We start from the raw sequence: 18281 nt of genomic DNA on the forward strand, positions 1-18281 counted from the left end.
ACACCTGCCATCAGATTTTGTACAGCCACCTTGTCCACCTTCAGAAAGCCAGTTTGCCTTGAACTGCTGCTCGTCCTTAGCAGTTTTCTTTAGGTTCTGCTTGACAATAGCCCAGTATTTCTCAATTGGGCGGAGCTCTGGCGTGTTGGGAGGGTTCTTGTCCTTGGGAACCACTTGCACGTTGTTGGCGGCGTACCACTCCATGGCCTTTTTACCGTAATGGCAAGATGCCAAATCCGGCTAAAACAGTACGGAACAACCGTGTTTCTTCAGGAAAGGCAGCAGACGTTTATTCAAACACTCTTTCACGTAAATTTCTTGGTTGACAGTCCCGGAAGCTATGAAAATGCTGTTTTTCAAGCCATAGGTACAGATGGCTTGCCAAACCAGATATTTCTTTACGAACTTTGACAGTTTTATGTGCTTGAAAATATCTGCTACCTTTCCCCTTCCTTTTGCCGTATAAAACTCCTGTCCCGGAAGCTGCTTGTAGTCGGCTTTGACGTAGGTTTCGTCGTCCATTACCACGCAGTCAAACTTCGTCAGCATCGTCGTGTACAGCCTCCGGGATCGCGCTTTGGCCGTCGTATTTTGTTTATCATCGCGATTTGGAGTCACTACCTTCTTGTAAGTCGATAGTCCGGCTCGTTTTTTGGCTCGATGCACGGTTGTAGACGATACACCCAGCTTATTTGCGGCATCTCGGAGAGAGAGGCTAGGGTTTCGTTTTAAACTACCGGCAACTCTCTTTGTCGTCTCAGCAGCTTCCGGTTTTCGATTTCCCCCCGATCCAGACTTCCTGGCTGTCGACAAACGTTCCCCAAACACTTTAATTACATTTGTAACGGTTGATTTGGCAATTTTTAGCGATTTTGCCAGCTTTGCGTGCGAGTAGCTCGGATTTTCGCGATGCGCGAGCAAAATTTTGATACGCTGCTCTTCTTGCTTGGACGGCATTTTGACAACTGAAGAGTGAATTCCAAAATCAAAATATGAGCAACACTCCACACACACACACCTTCAAAATGAGGGGTGTTCAGGTTTTTTAAATGCAAAATTGAAAAAAATACGTCAAGTTTATATTGACCAAATTTTGACCGTAACACCCTATAAATCTTTGGATTAAAGATAAAAAAGCTTCAAAAATAAAAAAATTGTAGAAAAGTATTTAACTACCGAATTAATTGTTACTTCGAAAGAAGTTCTTTTGAGGTGATATCTAAAAATTCGAAATTTAACTGTTGCTACACAAATAAGGACAAATAAAATAATGAAAATTTCCAAAAAATATAAGAAAAGTCCTTTCACTTACATCTCGGATTTAACGGCCATTTATATGGGTAGAATTCAAGAAATTTACTAATTTTTTCACTGTTTTTTTTTTTTTTTTTTTTTTTTTTATCAAAATCTTCGCCCATTGTGCATTCTCTTTGTAATCCTTTTTATAGTCTCACGCAAGCATAGCTACCCAGCAAAAAAAAATTGGAAGTTGTTCCAGAAACATTTCTTTTAAAGCCCATCCCAGAATCTCCCATCGAGTTTTTTTCAACTTCCGATTCAGTCCTTTTGGGACAAGTCCACAAACATTTCTTCTGAAGCGCATCTTGGGATCCCCCAATGATTTTTTTCTACTTCCGATGCAGTCCTTGTGGACAAGTATTAGAAAGAACGCAATCAAGCTATTTTAACAATTTTAGACAATTAAATTTTACAAAAAAATAGAAAACTAATAAAAAATAAAAAAAAAATAGGAAATTAATAAAAATGTAAAAAAAATAATAATAATAAAAAATAAATTTCGTCCCCATTGGGATTTGAACCTGTGCCGTTTGACTCTTTCGCTTCGATGGATGTTCTTTTTATAAGGTTTTGAAATTACGTGAATTTTTATTATTTTTTTTTTTTTGATTTTTAATGGAAAAAATAAATTTATACAAAAATATATGCATGCCGAAAATAAAAAATAAAAACGATGCATAACATAAAAAAATATTTTTTTTAGAAAAATATTTGATTTGAACCTGCGTTTCTTATTTTTTCTTCTCGAGAAGCAATTAGAATGTTATTCCTTGGTGTCGTATTACGATCATATCACAAACATTTGAATTGATCTTTCGACGCTTTATGTTCAATGGCGTTTGTGGCTGAGTGTGCTAAGTGTGCTAAGGCGTTCTGTTATGATGCCAGTAAACCCAGGTTCAACCCCTGGTCGGAGCGAAAAAATTCTTCAAATTGTAAAAAATATAATAAAACATATGGATGAAAAAAAAGTAAAATTGGTTGAAAAAATTATTTTTTTCGCTATTTAAATTTCTTCATTCAAATTAACTTCCAGGGCACAACTTCTAAAGCAATGCAAAGGATCCAAAAAGGGAGTACTTCCGTCCTATGACAAGCCCATGTAAAATTCATTGGAGATGATCCAAGTTTGCACTACTTCCGGATCCCAGATTGGGGATCCAAACTACTTTTTTGGAAGCTCCTTTTTTTGCTGGGTATATGTTAAATGTGTGGTTATGCAATTTCATACGTTTCCTTCATAATTGCGTGTTTGTGTTTTTGAGAGTTTATTTGAGTTATGTGTGTAGCCATGGAACAAATGAAAGCTTGCATATTAAAATTTCCCCCATAATCATCGAATTAATGTCGGCCATGGCTCTATTAAGCGAACCAATAAGCATACTATTTAGCAATTTTTGAACGAATTCACGTAAGGACGGACAAATGGTCATTAGAGTTTAGCAATTCGTGATTTTTTTTTTGCCCTATTATTTTCCGTTTTTTTGTTTTGTATTGCAGGTGCATTATGCTATACAATGCATTTCACTGATCTCATATTTAAGTGCAACAACAACAACAACAATGTAGAATACAACAACATAAAGGTTGGTCAACCAATACAACCACACTACAACGAATCATAATACATTCATTTTCACATCCGTTGCAATTACAAAAATGTAGTCGTTGTAGTTGTATGTTTTTTTGTTGTGTGGTTACTCGTTTCCGCTGTTTTTGATTCATGGTCATTTAGTGCGGGGAAAAAACCATTGGCCTATGAGAAATTGAACAATTTAAATGATCATAAAAGCTACATTCCTATTGATTAGTGCGACTTTAATTGGGACTACAAAAAAAGTTTATCACAATGTGAGAGGGAATGTCACATTAATTTTTATAACTTCAAGGATATGAAAGGATTTTTTTGTTTGAAATTTCACCAATAAATCAATCCATCCATTACAAGGCCATTTATTTTGAACATATGTCAAAAAGTTCCATGACTACGTTTTGCTTTCCTTCCCGATTTATTCAATAGACTGTATAAACTTTAATTGGGGGGCTTAACGAACTAAGCAATTATTTAAATTAGCCCAAAGGCTTTTCACTTTACCTGGCCGTTAATGGGAAATCACAATATGTTTCATTATCCTTTAACCTCACACATAGATGAAAGCAAATCTGTAAGAGCCTTTCTCATTCCATGGCAAAACAAAAAAATGGGTAACATCGTTTCCACTCAAGCGTTTAATGTGAAAGATTAAAGAAAAAAAACGAACAAAGTCAACAAGATTAATAGACGACATTAGTCTGCCTTTTAGACTTTGAAAAATTTACAACCAAGAGGATATTCACATTAGAGTAAAATCCTTTTTTGGGATTTGCTTTATAACCTATGCTTAGATTCTCTCACCGACCAAAAAGGTGTTTAAGAGCCAACATATTTTTTTTGGGGTAAATGTGAAAAACTACTCAAATGAGTTGAAGTACAAAACCCTTAAATGAAAATAGGATATTAGTTACACTTGAAAGGTTTTTATATGTCCTATAAAGTCATAGACTTTGGGCTCTATATTCTAAAGGTTGGATGTGTAATCATTTACTTAAAATAATGGTGACAAATTAGTAAATGTGTGTGTGTTTTTTTTTTTGAGAAAAATGCCATTTAAAAAAACTAAAAAGAATAATTTTAGTGATTCTTGGAAATTATTGAAGATAAGGGCATTTTGCTTGGTAGTCAAAATTTAAAATTTTTTCAAAAAATTTTAACCTAACTATTTGATATAATAAATAGACAGTTTTGCCGTTACAGGAGAAATATCAGCCAAATAGCCAACACCACTATTGCCAGTATTTTTCTGGCTCTTGTCACCAAATTATCATGTTTTCATCCCAAAAAATCTCCAACTTAAATTTAAATTCCTCACAAAAATCCCCAATACATTTTTGACAATTAAAAATATATATATATATATATATATAGAAATACAATTTAGACAAAATTTTCTATAGAAATAAAATTTTGACAAAACTTTCTATAGAAATAAAATTTTAACAAAATTTTCTATAGATATAAAATTTTGACAAAATTTTCCATAGAAATAAAATTTTGACGAAATTTTCTATAGAAATAAAATTTTGACAAAATTTTCTACAAAACTAAAATTTTGACAAATTTTCTATAAAAATAAAATTTTGCAAAATTTTCTATAAAAATCAAATGTTGACAAAATTTTCTACAAAAATAAAATATTGACAACATTTTCTATAAAAATGAAATTTTGACAAAATTTTCTATAAAAATTAAATTTTGACAAAACTTTCTATAAAAATAAAATGTTGGCAAAATTTTCTATAATAATAAAATGTTGACAAAATTTTCAATAGTAATAACATTTTGACAAAATTTTCTATAGAAATAAAATTTTAATAAAATTTTCTACAGAAGTAAAAAAAAAGTCTGTGAAAATTTCTACAGAAATAAAATTTTGACAAAATTTTCTATATAAACAAAAATATTTTGAGAAAATCTTCTATAAAACTAAAAGTTTGACAAAAATTTCTATTAAAATAAAATTTTGACAAAATCATCTTTACAAATACAATTTTGACAAAATATTCTACAAAAATTAAATTTTATCAAAATTTTCTATAAAATAAAATTTTGATAAAATGTTCTAAAAAAATAAAATTTTCACAACATCTTCTATAAAAATAAAATGTTGGCACAATTTTCTATAGAAATAAATTTTTGACAAAATTTTCTATAAAAATAAAATTTTGACAAAATTTTCTATATAAACAAAAATATTTTGAGAAAATCTTCTATAAAACTAAAAGTTTGACAAAAATTTCTATTAAAATAAAATTTTGATAAAATCATCTTTACAAATACAATTTTGACAAAATATTCTATAAAAAATAAATTTTGACAAAATTTTCTATAAAAATAAAATTTTGACAAAATTTTCTATAAAAATTAAATTTTGACAAAATTTTCTATAAAAATAAAATTTTGACAAAATTTCATATAGAAATAAAATTTTATCAAAATTTTCTATAAAATAAAATTTTGATAAAATGTTCTAAAAAAACAAATTTTCACAGCATCTTCTATAAAAATAAAATCTTGACACAATTTTCTATAGAAATAAATTTTTGACAAAATTTTCTATAAAAATAAAATTTTGCAAAAATTGTCTATATAAACAAAAATATTTTGAGAAAATCTTCTATAAAACTAAAAGTTTGACAAAAATTTCTATTAAAATAAAATTTTGATAAAATCATCTTTACAAATACAATTTTGACAAAATATTCTATAAAAAATAAATTTTGACAAAATTTTCTATAAAAATAAAATTTTGACAAAATTTTCTATAAAAATTAAATTTTGACAAAATTTTCTATAAAAATAAAATTTTGACAAAATTTCATATAGAAATAAAATTTTATCAAAATTTTCTATAAAATAAAATTTTAATAAAATGTTCTAAAAAAATAAAATTTTCACAACATCTTCTATAAAAATAAAATGTTGGCACAATTTTCTATAGAAATAAATTTTTGACAAAATTTTCTATAAAAATAAAATTTTGACAAAATTTTCTATATAAACAAAAATATTTTGAGAAAATCTTCTATAAAACTAAAAGTTTGACAAAAATTTATATTAAAATAAAATTTTGATAAAATCATCTTTACAAATACAATTTTGACAAAATATTCTATAAAAAAATAAATTTTGACAAAATTTTCTATAAAAATAAAATTTTGACAAAATTTTCTATAAAAATTAAATTTTGACAAAATTTTCTATAAAAATAAAATTTTGACAAAATTTCATATAGAAATAAAATTTTATCAAAATTTTCTATAAAATAAAATTTTGATAAAATGTTCTAAAAAACAAATTTTCACAGCATCTTCTATAAAAATAAAATGTTGACACAATTTTCTATAGAAATAAATTTTTGACAAAATTTTCTATAAAAATAAAATTTTGCAAAAATTGTCTATTAAACAAAAATATTTTGAGAAAATCTTCTATAAAACTAAAAGTTTGACAAAAATTTCTATTGAAATAAAATTTTGATAAAATCGTCTTTACAAATACAATTTTGACAAAATATTCTACAAAAATTAAATTTTGACAAAATTTTCTATGAAAATAAAATTTTGACAAAATTTTCTATAAAAATTAAATTTTGACAAAATTTTCTATAAAAATAAAATTTTGACAAAATTTCATATAGAAATAAAATTTTATCAAAATTTTCTATAAAATAAAATTTTGATAAAATGTTCTAAAAAAATAAAATTTTCACAACATCTTCTATAAAAATAAAATGTTGACACAATTTTCTATAGAAATAAATTTTTGACAAAATTTTCTATAAAAATAAAATTTTGACAAAATTTTCTATATAAACAAAAATATTTTGTGAAAATCTTCTATAAAACTAAAAGTTTGACAAAATTTTCTAATAAAATAAAATTTTGATAAAATCTTCTATAAAAATACAATTTTGACAAAATATTCTATAAAAATTAAATTTTGTTTTGTTTGTTATTGTTGGCTTCTCTTCAATCGTTATTGTTGTTTTGTTTTTTGATCTCAGCTTAAAGCCATGCATTGACTAAACTACAAGTGTAGCTTAACCAACCATACTTTTCCTCTGTTGGTTAAGCTACACTTGTAGTTTAGTCAATGCATGGCTTTAAGCTGAGATAAAAAAAAAACAACAATAACGATTGAAGAGAAGCCAACAATAACAAACAAAACGAATGAAGATAGAGAAAGCACGCTCAAAAACAAACCCAGCCAAATACATACAAATCGATGATTTGAGTTTGGCAAAGGAAAAGAGATATGCTGGCAAATTTGTTTAGGCAGTAGCCGACTATCAAACCCTTTTTCGGGAGGTTCAAGTGTAGTTCACGTTGGGTTGAGTGAATTACCCGAATTTATTCTGATAATTGGTTGATAGTTTTGCTGCAAGTAGAGGATGCTGATGAGGAATGTGGTAATTCCGAAACAGCTGTACATCCAACCATCTTGCAGTCTATAGGGCTTTGCCCAAATAAATTTGACAAGCATACTTTTCCTCTGTTGGTTAAGCTACACTTGTAGTTTAGTCAATGCATGGCTTTAAGCTGAGATCAAAAAAAAACAACAAAATTAAATTTTGACAAAATTTTCTATCAAAATAAAATTTTGACAAAATTTTCTATAAAAATAAAATTTTGACAAAATTTTCTATAAAAATAAAATTTTGACAAAATTTTCTAGAAAATAAAATTTTGATAAAATGTTCTAAAAAAATAAAATTTTCACAACATCTTCTATAAAAATAAAATGTTGACACAATTTTCTATAGAAATAAATTTTTGACAAAATTATCTACAGAAATAAAATTTTAACAAAATTTTCTATATAAACAAAAATATTTTGAGAAAATCTTCTATAAAACTAAAAGTTTGACAAAACATTCTATTAAAATAAATTTTTGATAAAATCTTCTATAAAAATACAATTTTGACAAAATTTTCTATAAAAAAAAATTTTTGACACAATTTTCTATAGAAATAAAATTTTGACAAAATATTCTATAGAAATAAAATTTTCACAATATTTTCTATAGAAATAAAATTTTGATAAAATTTTCTATAGAAATAAAATTTTGACAAAATTTTCATATCTTTAAAAATTCGTGTTAGGTCATACCATTAAAGCCCATTGTAAGTTAACCCTTGTTGTTTTTTAATTTTGGTAAATTTTTGCTAAAATTTTCTTCATATTTTGGTAGATTAGTTTTGGCAGGAATGACAACCGTGCCCTGTATTGGAAATACGTATTTACATGTTTGATATTTGCACGGTAGGAAAAGTTCCTTCTTTCCAGAAATAGAGAGAAATACAATGTTGACAAAATTTTCTATAGAAATAAAATTTTAATAAAATTTTCTATAGAAATAAAATTTTGACAACATTTTCAATAGAAATAAAATCTTGGCAAAGTTATCTACAAAAAAAAATTTTTTGACAAAATTTTCTATATAAACAAAAATATTTTGAGAAAATCTTCTATAAAACTAAAAGTTTGACAAAACTTTCTATTAAAATAAAATTTTGATAAAATCTTCTATAAAAATACAAATTTGACAAAATATTCTATAAAAATGAAATTTTGACAAAATTTTCTATAAAAATAAAATTTTGACAAAATTTTCTATATAAACAAAAATATTTTGAGAAAATCTTCTATAAAACTAAAAGTTTGACAAAACTTTCTATTAAAATAAAATTTTGATAAAATCTTCTATAAAAATACAAATTTGACAAAATATTCTATAAAAATGAAATTTTGACAAAATTTTCTATAAAAATAAAATTTTGACAAAATTTTCTATAAAAATTAAATTTTTACAAAATTTACTATAAAAATAAAATGTTGACAAAATATCATATAGAAATAAAATTTTACTAAATTTTCTATAAAACGAAATTATGATAATATGTTCTAAAGAAATAAAATTTTAACAACATTTTCTATAAAAATAAAATTTTGACACAATTTTCTATAGAAATAAAATTTTGACAAAATATTCTATAGAAATAGAATTTTCACAATATTTTCTATAGAAATAAAAATTTGATAAAATTTTCTATAGAAATAAAATTTTGACAAAATTTTCATATCTTTAAAAATTCGTGTTAGGTCATACCATTAAAGCCCATTGTAAGTTAACCCTTGTTGTTTTTTAATTTCGTAGATCTTTGCTAAAATTTTCTTCATATTTTGGTAGATTAGTTTTGGCAGGAGTGGCAACCGTGCCCTGTATGGGAAATACGTATTTACATGTTACATTTACATATTTGTACCTTTCCAGACTTTAGAGTGTTTTTCTTCCTCCGTGGGTAGACGGATTCCATATAGGTAGAAGAAAAAAGTGTACTTCATTTTATGTGTCAGTAAGGGGATTTCCCTAGAAATAGAAATTTAAATAAATCTCTCTTACAAATTAATGCAGCCCAATTCTTCTTAACTACCAACAATGCTATGAGTGACACTACTTTAAGAGCAATTAACCACAATTAGAAAAAAATGTTATAGTTTGTTGCGAGGGCTTTAACTTCTTCGTTAACCTAGACAAAAAGCCGTTATCAATTCCATGAATAAATTGAAATTCGTATTAATGTGAATTTCGAAAATAACATCAAATCCTTTGGAATTTTTCCAAAACGATCACTAATTTTTTTATCCTGCAAAATTTACTGTGAAGGATGATGTTTGACAATTTTGTTATAATTAAAGAATTTTTCATAATTATTAAGGTGGCCTCATTTCAACGGAATTTTTAAATAAATTTACCCATTTGAAAATCGCATCGTCTAACTTCAAGGGCAAAGTTAATAAAATGTTGGTCAAGTAAAAAAATCTTTGTATCATGTGTTTAATTTGTTTATCAAAATTTTTCATTTTTCCTCTGCTAAAAACATATTTCTTTAATTTTTATTAAATAAAAATATAAGAAAATTGTCTACTTTATTAAAAACCATTTAAAATAAATCAATTCAAATATCAAATTAGAAAAAAATCTCTTCATAATATATTTCTATTTATTTTGGTATTAAACTAATTAACAATCAAACTAAATGGAATTGACTCCAATTATCACATTGACAAGGATTTGGTCTCCCCTACGGATTGATCCAATATGAATGTGAATTCACTTTTGCCGGCACGTACTGTATCACCGAACGTGGTCCATTGGCTAAAAATTATGTTTAGCTCAATTTAATATTGACTTTTTTTTTTTGTTGCCCAATAACTTTAGAGCCAATTTATTTAGCAAATAAAAATAATTGTTCAGTAGCAGAGACATGTGTGTGTGTGTGTGCGAAAGCTTACATTTGATAATATGTATATGTATGAGATTTGGGCTTTGTGGACACAATCACACAATGGTGATTTCCCAAAACAAAAATATGGAAATTAGATTCAAAATATAAATTTGCCTATCGAATATTCATAACACCAAATTTTGGGACTATCACAGAACAACACCACAATTCCCTTCACTCCCCTCCCTGGTGTACAATGATGAAGCTCAACTATGCACCATCACTGAACAATTGTTTGCAATGTTTCTCATTTGTAAAAGAAAAAGTCAATAACATGAATATATCGATGCCATTTGGGATAGCCAGTAGTTGGTTATAAAGGGTGATTTGTTAAGAGCTTGATAACTTTTTTTTTTTAAAAACGCATAAAATTTGCAAAATCTCATCGGTTCTTTATTTGAAACGTTAGATTGGTCCATGACATTTACTTTTTGAAGATAATTTCATTTAAATGTTGACCGCGGCTGCGTCTTAGGTGGTCCATTCGGAAAGTCCAATTTTGGGCAACTTTTTCGAGCATTTCGGCCGGAATAGCCCGAATTTCTTCGGAAATGTTGTCTTCCAAAGCTGGAATAGTTGCTGGCTTATTTCTGTAGACTTTAGACTTGACGTAGCCCCACAAAAAATAGTCTAAAGGCGTCAAATCGCATGATCTTGGTGGCCAACTTACCGGTCCATTTCTTGAGATGAATTGTTCTCCGAAGTTTTCCCTCAAAATGGCCATAGAATCGCGAGCTGTGTGGCATGTAGCGCCATCTTGTTGAAACCACATGTCAACCAAGTTCAGTTCTTCCATTTTTGGCAACAAAAAGTTTGTTAGCATCGAACGATAGCGATCGCCATTCACCGTAACGTTGCGTCCAACAGCATCTTTGAAAAAATACGGTCCAATGATTCCACCAGCGTACAAACCACACCAAACAGTGCATTTTTCGGGATGCATGGGCAGTTCTTGAACGGCTTCTGGTTGCTCTTCACTCCAAATGCGGCAATTTTGCTTATTTACGTAGCCATTCAACCAGAAATGAGCCTCATCGCTGAACAAAATTTGTCGATAAAAAAGCGGATTTTCTGCCAACTTTTCTAGGGCCCATTCACTGAAAATTCGACGTTGTGGCAGATCGTAAGTCTATTCATGATGAAATGTCAAAGCATACTGAGCATCTTTCTCTTTGACACCATGTCTGAAATCCCACGTGATCTGTCAAATACTAATGCATGAAAATCCTAACCTCAAAAGAATCACCCTTTACAAAAACATGAATATGGATATATGGAATATATTTTGGTGATAGTATTTAGTCTTTTATTATTTAGATATACACCACACACACACGCACACACTCGTACTTAAATCGATTTAGTTGCTGTTGCTGCTAACGATGATGATACTACTAACTACCTATCAGCCAACAACATAGATTTGTATACAAAAATTACAATGGTTTTATTTTAGTTATTTTTGTTTTTTTTTTTTTTGTATTATATACTGGAATATCAAAAAGAGACCACAACATTCATCTACATGGACGCACACACACACACATACGTATAAAAATGATAAACTATACTAACACAAATATATACCATACACCCTGGGACATTTAGTGGAATATTTTTATTGCAATTATAGATGAACATAAACCTCAGAACAGATTCATTTTATAACCAAAACACAAACCCATACAAAAAAAACCATGGTCGCACACACAATCAAAACAAAACTTATATGTACATATTAAAGTAGTAAAAATAACTGTGATATTTTTCTTTTTGTGAAAATATGAAATTGTGTGTGTGTGTGGTATATATTAGGGTTTGATTTTTACCACAAATTATTCTTCACACTGAAAAAAATATTTACATGATATTAAAGATTACGCAGCCTAAATTTTAGGATGAGAAATTTACAAAATATTAAGAACAAATTTCTTTAAAATAATGAAATTTTAATTAAATGAAATTTTTTAATCTTTGCTTCAATAAATTTTTTTCATTAAATTTAGATCACATTTTTTTTTTAATTTGCGTCCCTCCGTTAAAGTCTCATGTCTTTGAACTAAGGCTAATTTTCCTTAAAATAACGAAACAATTTTTTTATTTAAAGAAATTGTCTTTAAATTTACTGAAATATTGAAACTTTAGATTTAGGATAAAAACGCTTCAAATAAAGGCTAAGACTTATTTTAAGGATTTAGCATCTTTGGTTTAATTTTTTTTTATTTTTTTTTTTTTACTTTGCTGTATCTGTTATAATTTGAATTTTTAAACTGGCATTTGTTTGTACGTCAATAGATTTATTGATATTTATTTATTGAGAATGAAAATTCGATAAATGAGATTTGTATCCTAATTTTAATTTTATTAGTCCCAGATTTAAAGCCAGATAGGTCGCTAAACAAAAAATCTTTATTTTAAACAAGCCGCATCTTTGAGTGCACTTAATAAATTTTGAGGAAATGCATAGAAGGGAGCCACCGTGGTGCAATGGTTAGCATGCCCGCCTTGCATACACAAGGTCGTGGGATCGATTCCTGCTACGACCGAACACCAAAAAGTTTTTCAGCGGTGGATTATCCCACCTCAGTAATGCTGGTGACATTTCTGAGGGTTTCAAAGCTTCTCTAAGTGGTTTCACTGCAATGTGGAACGCCGTTCGGACTCGGCTATAAAAAGGAGGTCCCTTATCATTGAGCTTAACATGGAATCGGGCAGCACTCAGTGATAAGAGAGAAGTTCACCAATGTGGTATCACAATGGACTGAATAGTCTAAGTGAGCCTGATACATCGGGCTGCCACATAACCTAACCTAACCTAAATGCATAGAAAATTTAATCGAAAATTTTTAGCAAATCGGTTTAAACTAGATGATCGTGTGGTCAAATAGGGTACCTCAATATACCCTCTTTTTATACCCTCCACCATAAGATGGGGGGTATATTAACTTTGTCATTCCGTTTGTACCACATCGTAATATTGCTCTAAGACCTCATAAAGTATATATATTCTGGGTCGTGGTGAAATTCTGAGTCGATCTGAGCATGTCCGTCCGTCCGTCTGTTGAAATCACGCTAACTTCCGAACGAAACAAGCTATCGACTTGAAACTTGGCACAAGTAGTTGTTATTGATGTAGGTCGGATGGTATTGCAAATGGGCCATATCGGTCCACTTTTACGTATAGCCCCCATATAAACGGACCCCCAAATTTAGCTTGCGAGGCCTCTAAGAGAAGCAAATTTTATCCGATGCAGCTGGTGTTAGTATATGGTCTCTAACAACCATGCAAAAATTGGTTCACATCGGTCCATAACTATATATATAGCCCCCATATAAACCGATCCCCGATTTGGCTTGCGGAGCCTCTAAGAGAAGCAAATTTCATCCGATCCGGCTGAAATTTCGTACATGATGTTAGTATATGGTCTCTAACAACCATGCAAAAATTGGTCCACATCGGTCCATAATTATATATAGCCCCCATATAAACCGATCCCCCGATTTGGCTTGTAGAGCCTCTAAGAGAAACAATTTTCATCCGATCCGGCTGAAATTTGGTATATGGTGTTACTATATGGTCTCTAAAAACCATGCAAAAATTGGTCCATATCAGTCCATAATTATATATAGCCCCCATATAAACCGATCCCCCGATTTGGCTTGCGGAGCCTCTAAGAGAAGCAAATTTCATGCGATCCGGCTGAAATTTGGTACATGGTGTTAGTATATGGTCTCTAATAACCATGCAAAAATTGGTCCATATCGATCCATAACTATATATAGCACGCATATAAACCGATCACCAGATTAGACCTCCGGATCCTCTTAGAAGACCAAAATTCATCTGATTCAGTTGAAATTTGGTACGTGATGTTAATATATGGCCTCAAACACCCATGCAAAAATTGGTCGATATCGGTCCATAATTATATATAGGCCCCATATAAACCGATCCCCAGATTTGACCTCCGGAGCAAAATTCTTCCCATTCGGTTGAAATTTGGTACGTGATGTTAGTATAGGGTATCCAACAACCATGCAGGAATTGGTTCCTCTCAGTCCATAATAATATATAGCTCCCATATAAACCGATCTCCAGATTTGACCTCCGGTGCCTTTTGGAGAAGCAAAATTCATGGTGGTAGCATATAATATTTAACAACCATGTGAGTTGAAATTTGTGGATGAAAGTCTTTCGTAGAAGTTTCTACGCAATCCACGGTGGAGGGTACGTAAGATTCGGGCTGGCCGAACTTACGACCGTATATACTTGTTAATGCTGGTATCATTTCTGAGTGATTCAAAGCTTATCTTAGAGGTTTCACCGCAATATGGAACTCCGTTCAGAGTCGGGTATAAAAAAGGAGGTCCCCTGTTATTGATCTAAACATGGAATCGGGTAGCACCAATGAGAGAAGTAAGAAATTCACCACCCCACCTAAGCTAACAAACAACACCTGCAGCTATTTTAGCCGATTTATTCATATTGGTCTATAGTTAAAAACGAAGGTTCAGGTGTTGGTTATTAAGAGATGTCTAACAAAATGTTATTCTTAAGATACTTTACTCTTGAAACATGACATTATTTGTTGTAGAATTCAGGTTTGAATTTGGAATTCTAAACAAAAAATGTTTTTTTTTTTCTAATTCAGCACGAAATTAATGGATCTAAATAAATTTTTAATTGAAATTTCTTCAATCACGAAAATGATAGTACAAATCACAGAATTAATTATAAATAAAAAATATACAGTGAAACCTCTAAGATAAGCTTTGAATCACTCAGAAATGATACCAGCATTACTGAGAGGGGATATTGAGATACCCTATTTGACCACATGAGCATCTAGTTTAAAGCGATTTGCTAAAAATTTTCGATTCAATTTTCTATGCATTTCCCCAAAATTTATTAAGTGCACTCATAAAAAAAGTTTAGTAGGATCCAAAGATTTTGACATTTCCTTAACGATTTTGGTATTGATTCCGAGCCAAAGATGCGGCTTCTTTAAAATAAAGAAATTTTTAGAGTCCTCTGAAAGGTGGACACCCACGGTCGCCTAAATTTTGTCCACATTTGAGATGAGTCCAGGTATGAGAATTTAATTTTAATATAGCAAATGGCCCCGGACAACTGTCCACATTTGGGAGGTGTCCGGTTTTCAGAGTGTCCAAGTTTGAGAGGTTTCACTGTACTTTATTAATAAATAATTTTTATTATTTGATTTCTATAATATTATTATTTGATTTCTTCTGGCACTTTCAATTAATTTTTTAATTGGGTTAAATCTAAAATTTAATTAACATTGGTCGAAAAACTCAATTATTATTGTTTATTTATTTATAATTATTTTTCTGTTAGATGAAATATTTTTTTTTTTGCAATTTTACTTACAAGAAAAAAAATTGTAATTGTAGTTGATTTTTCTTTTGATTTGAGTCAAAGTATATTAAAGCAATAAATTGTACAAAACCAAATATTTGCGAATACATTTTTCAATTAGTTTTTCTTATTTGAAAACATTTTTAATATTTTTTTTTATTCAATCGTTTTCTTAATTGACTTTTTCTTTTTAGTTTTATTAAAAAGTTTATTGTATCAGTTTATTTTAAATTGATCACGTTTTCAACTTCAATCAACTTTTTAATTGGAAAAATTGTTTGGTGGTATTTTTTGTGTGTAAGTTGCCGTTAACATCCCAGCAAAAACAAATTGGAAGTTGTTCCACAAACATTTCTTTTTTGAAGCGGAATCCGCTATGAAGTTTTTTCCCACTTCCGATGCAGTCCTTTTGGACAAGTCTTAGAAAGTACGGAATTAGGCCGCTTTCAATGAAAATTTAGGTTTTGGACATTTAAATTTCGCAAAAAAAAAGAAAATCTTAAATAAAAATGTAAAAAAATTATACCCGCTGAGATTTGAACCTGTGTCGTTTGACTTTTTCACTTCCATGGATATTCTTTTGAGAAGGCTTTGCAAATAACGATAATTTTTAATTTTTTTGTTGATTTTTAATAAAAAAAAAATATGCCGAAAAAAATCAAAATAAAAACGATGTATAACATAAAAAAAAATATTTTTTTAGAAAAATGTTTAATAAAAATTGCCGCTGCTAAGATTTGAACCAGAGTTCTTTATTTTTTTCATTCATAATCATAAAGAAAATCTCTGGAAGTATTTCGAATGTCATGCCGTGGTGTCATATTAGGTTCATATCACAAACATTTGAATCGACGTTTTGATGTATTGTGTTCAATGGCGTTTGTGGCTGGCAACAGACCCAGGTTCAAAAAAAATTAGATAATAAGAAAATAAAAGTTTAACAAAAAAAAATACTGATAAAAATAAAAAGTGAAATTGGAAAAAAAATTGTTTTTTAGTTTTAAAATTTCTTCACCCAAAGGGACTTCCAAGGCACAACTTCTAAAGCAATACAAAGGATCAAAAAATGGAGTGCTGTTTGTTAGGTTAGGTGTGGTGGTCAATTTCTTTCTTCTCGGAATGATGCCTAATTCCATGTTTAGCTAAATGGACCCCTTTTTACAGGTGAGTTCGAACCGAATGAAGATCCAAAAATCACTTAATGACCAATCCAAGGTCATTAAGTGATTTTTGGTTAACTTCTCTCTAATTATTGAGTGCTACCTGATTCCATGTTTAGATCAATAATAAGGGACCTTTTTGTTTATATTCGACTCTGAACTGACTGATATTGCGGTGAAACCTCTAAAATAAGCTTTGAATCACTCAGAAATGATACCAGCATTACTGAGAAGGGATATTGAAGTACCCTATTTGACCACATGATCATCTAGTTTAAACTGATTTGCTAAAAATGTTCGAATCAATTTTTTATGCATTTCCCCAAAATTTATTAAGTGCACTCAAAAAAAAGTTTAATTGGATCCAAAGATTTTGACATTTCCTTAATGATTTTGGTATTGATTCCGAGCCAAAGATACGGCTTCTTTAAAATAAAGAAATTTTTAGAGACCTATTTGGCTTTAAATCTAGGACCAATAAAATTAAAATTAGGATACAAATCTCATTTATCGAATTTTCATTTTCTTTTCGCGGTATATCAATAAATCTATTCACGTACAAACAAATGCCAGTTTAAAAATTCAAATTATAACAGATACTGCTAAGTAAAAAATATACTTAATACTGAAACAAAAACAAGTAAGGAAAGTCTAAAGTCGGGCGGGCCGACTATATTATACCCTGCACCACTTTGTAGATCTAAATTTTCGATACCATATCACATCCGTCAAATGTGTTGGGTGCTGAATATATAGAGGTTTGTCCCAAATACATACATTTAGATATCACTCGATCTGGACAGAATTTGATAGACTTCTAGAAAATCTATAGACTCAAAATTTAAGTCGGCTAATGCACTAGGGTGAAACACAATGATAGTAAAAAATTATGGGAAAGATTTAAATATGAAGCAATTTTAAGGAAATTTCACAAACTTTTATTTATGATTTATCGCTCGATATATATGTATTAGAAGTAGAGGAAAATTAGAGTAATTTTTACAACTTTTCGAATAAGCAGAGGCGATTTTAAAAGCGAAATGTTCGTATTTTGACCATTTTTATCGAAATCAGAAAAACATTGTATATATGGGAGCTATACCTAAATCTGAACCGATTTCAACCAAATTTGGCACGCATAGCTGCAATGCTAATTCTACTCCCTGTGCAAAATTTCAACTAAATCGGAGTTAAAAATTGGCCTCTGTGGTCATATGAGTGTAAATCGGGCGAAAGCTATATATGGGAGATATATCTAAATCTGAACCGATTTCAACCAAGTTTGGCACGCATAGCTACAATGATAATTCTACTCCCTGTGCAAAATTTCAACTAAATCGGAGTTAAAAATTGGCCTCTGTGGTCATATGAGTGTAAATCGGGCGAAAGCTATATATTGGAGATATATCTAAATCTGAACCGATTTCAATAAAATTTGGCACACTTGACAACACTACTAATTGTACTCCTGGGGCAAAATTTCAACCAAATTGGGTCTAAACTCTGGCTTCTAGGACCATATTAGTCCATATCGGGCGAAAGATATATATGTG

Source organism: Haematobia irritans, chromosome 5 (assembly GCF_050003625.1).
Source record: "Haematobia irritans isolate KBUSLIRL chromosome 5, ASM5000362v1, whole genome shotgun sequence".
NCBI lineage: Eukaryota > Metazoa > Arthropoda > Insecta > Diptera > Muscidae > Haematobia > Haematobia irritans.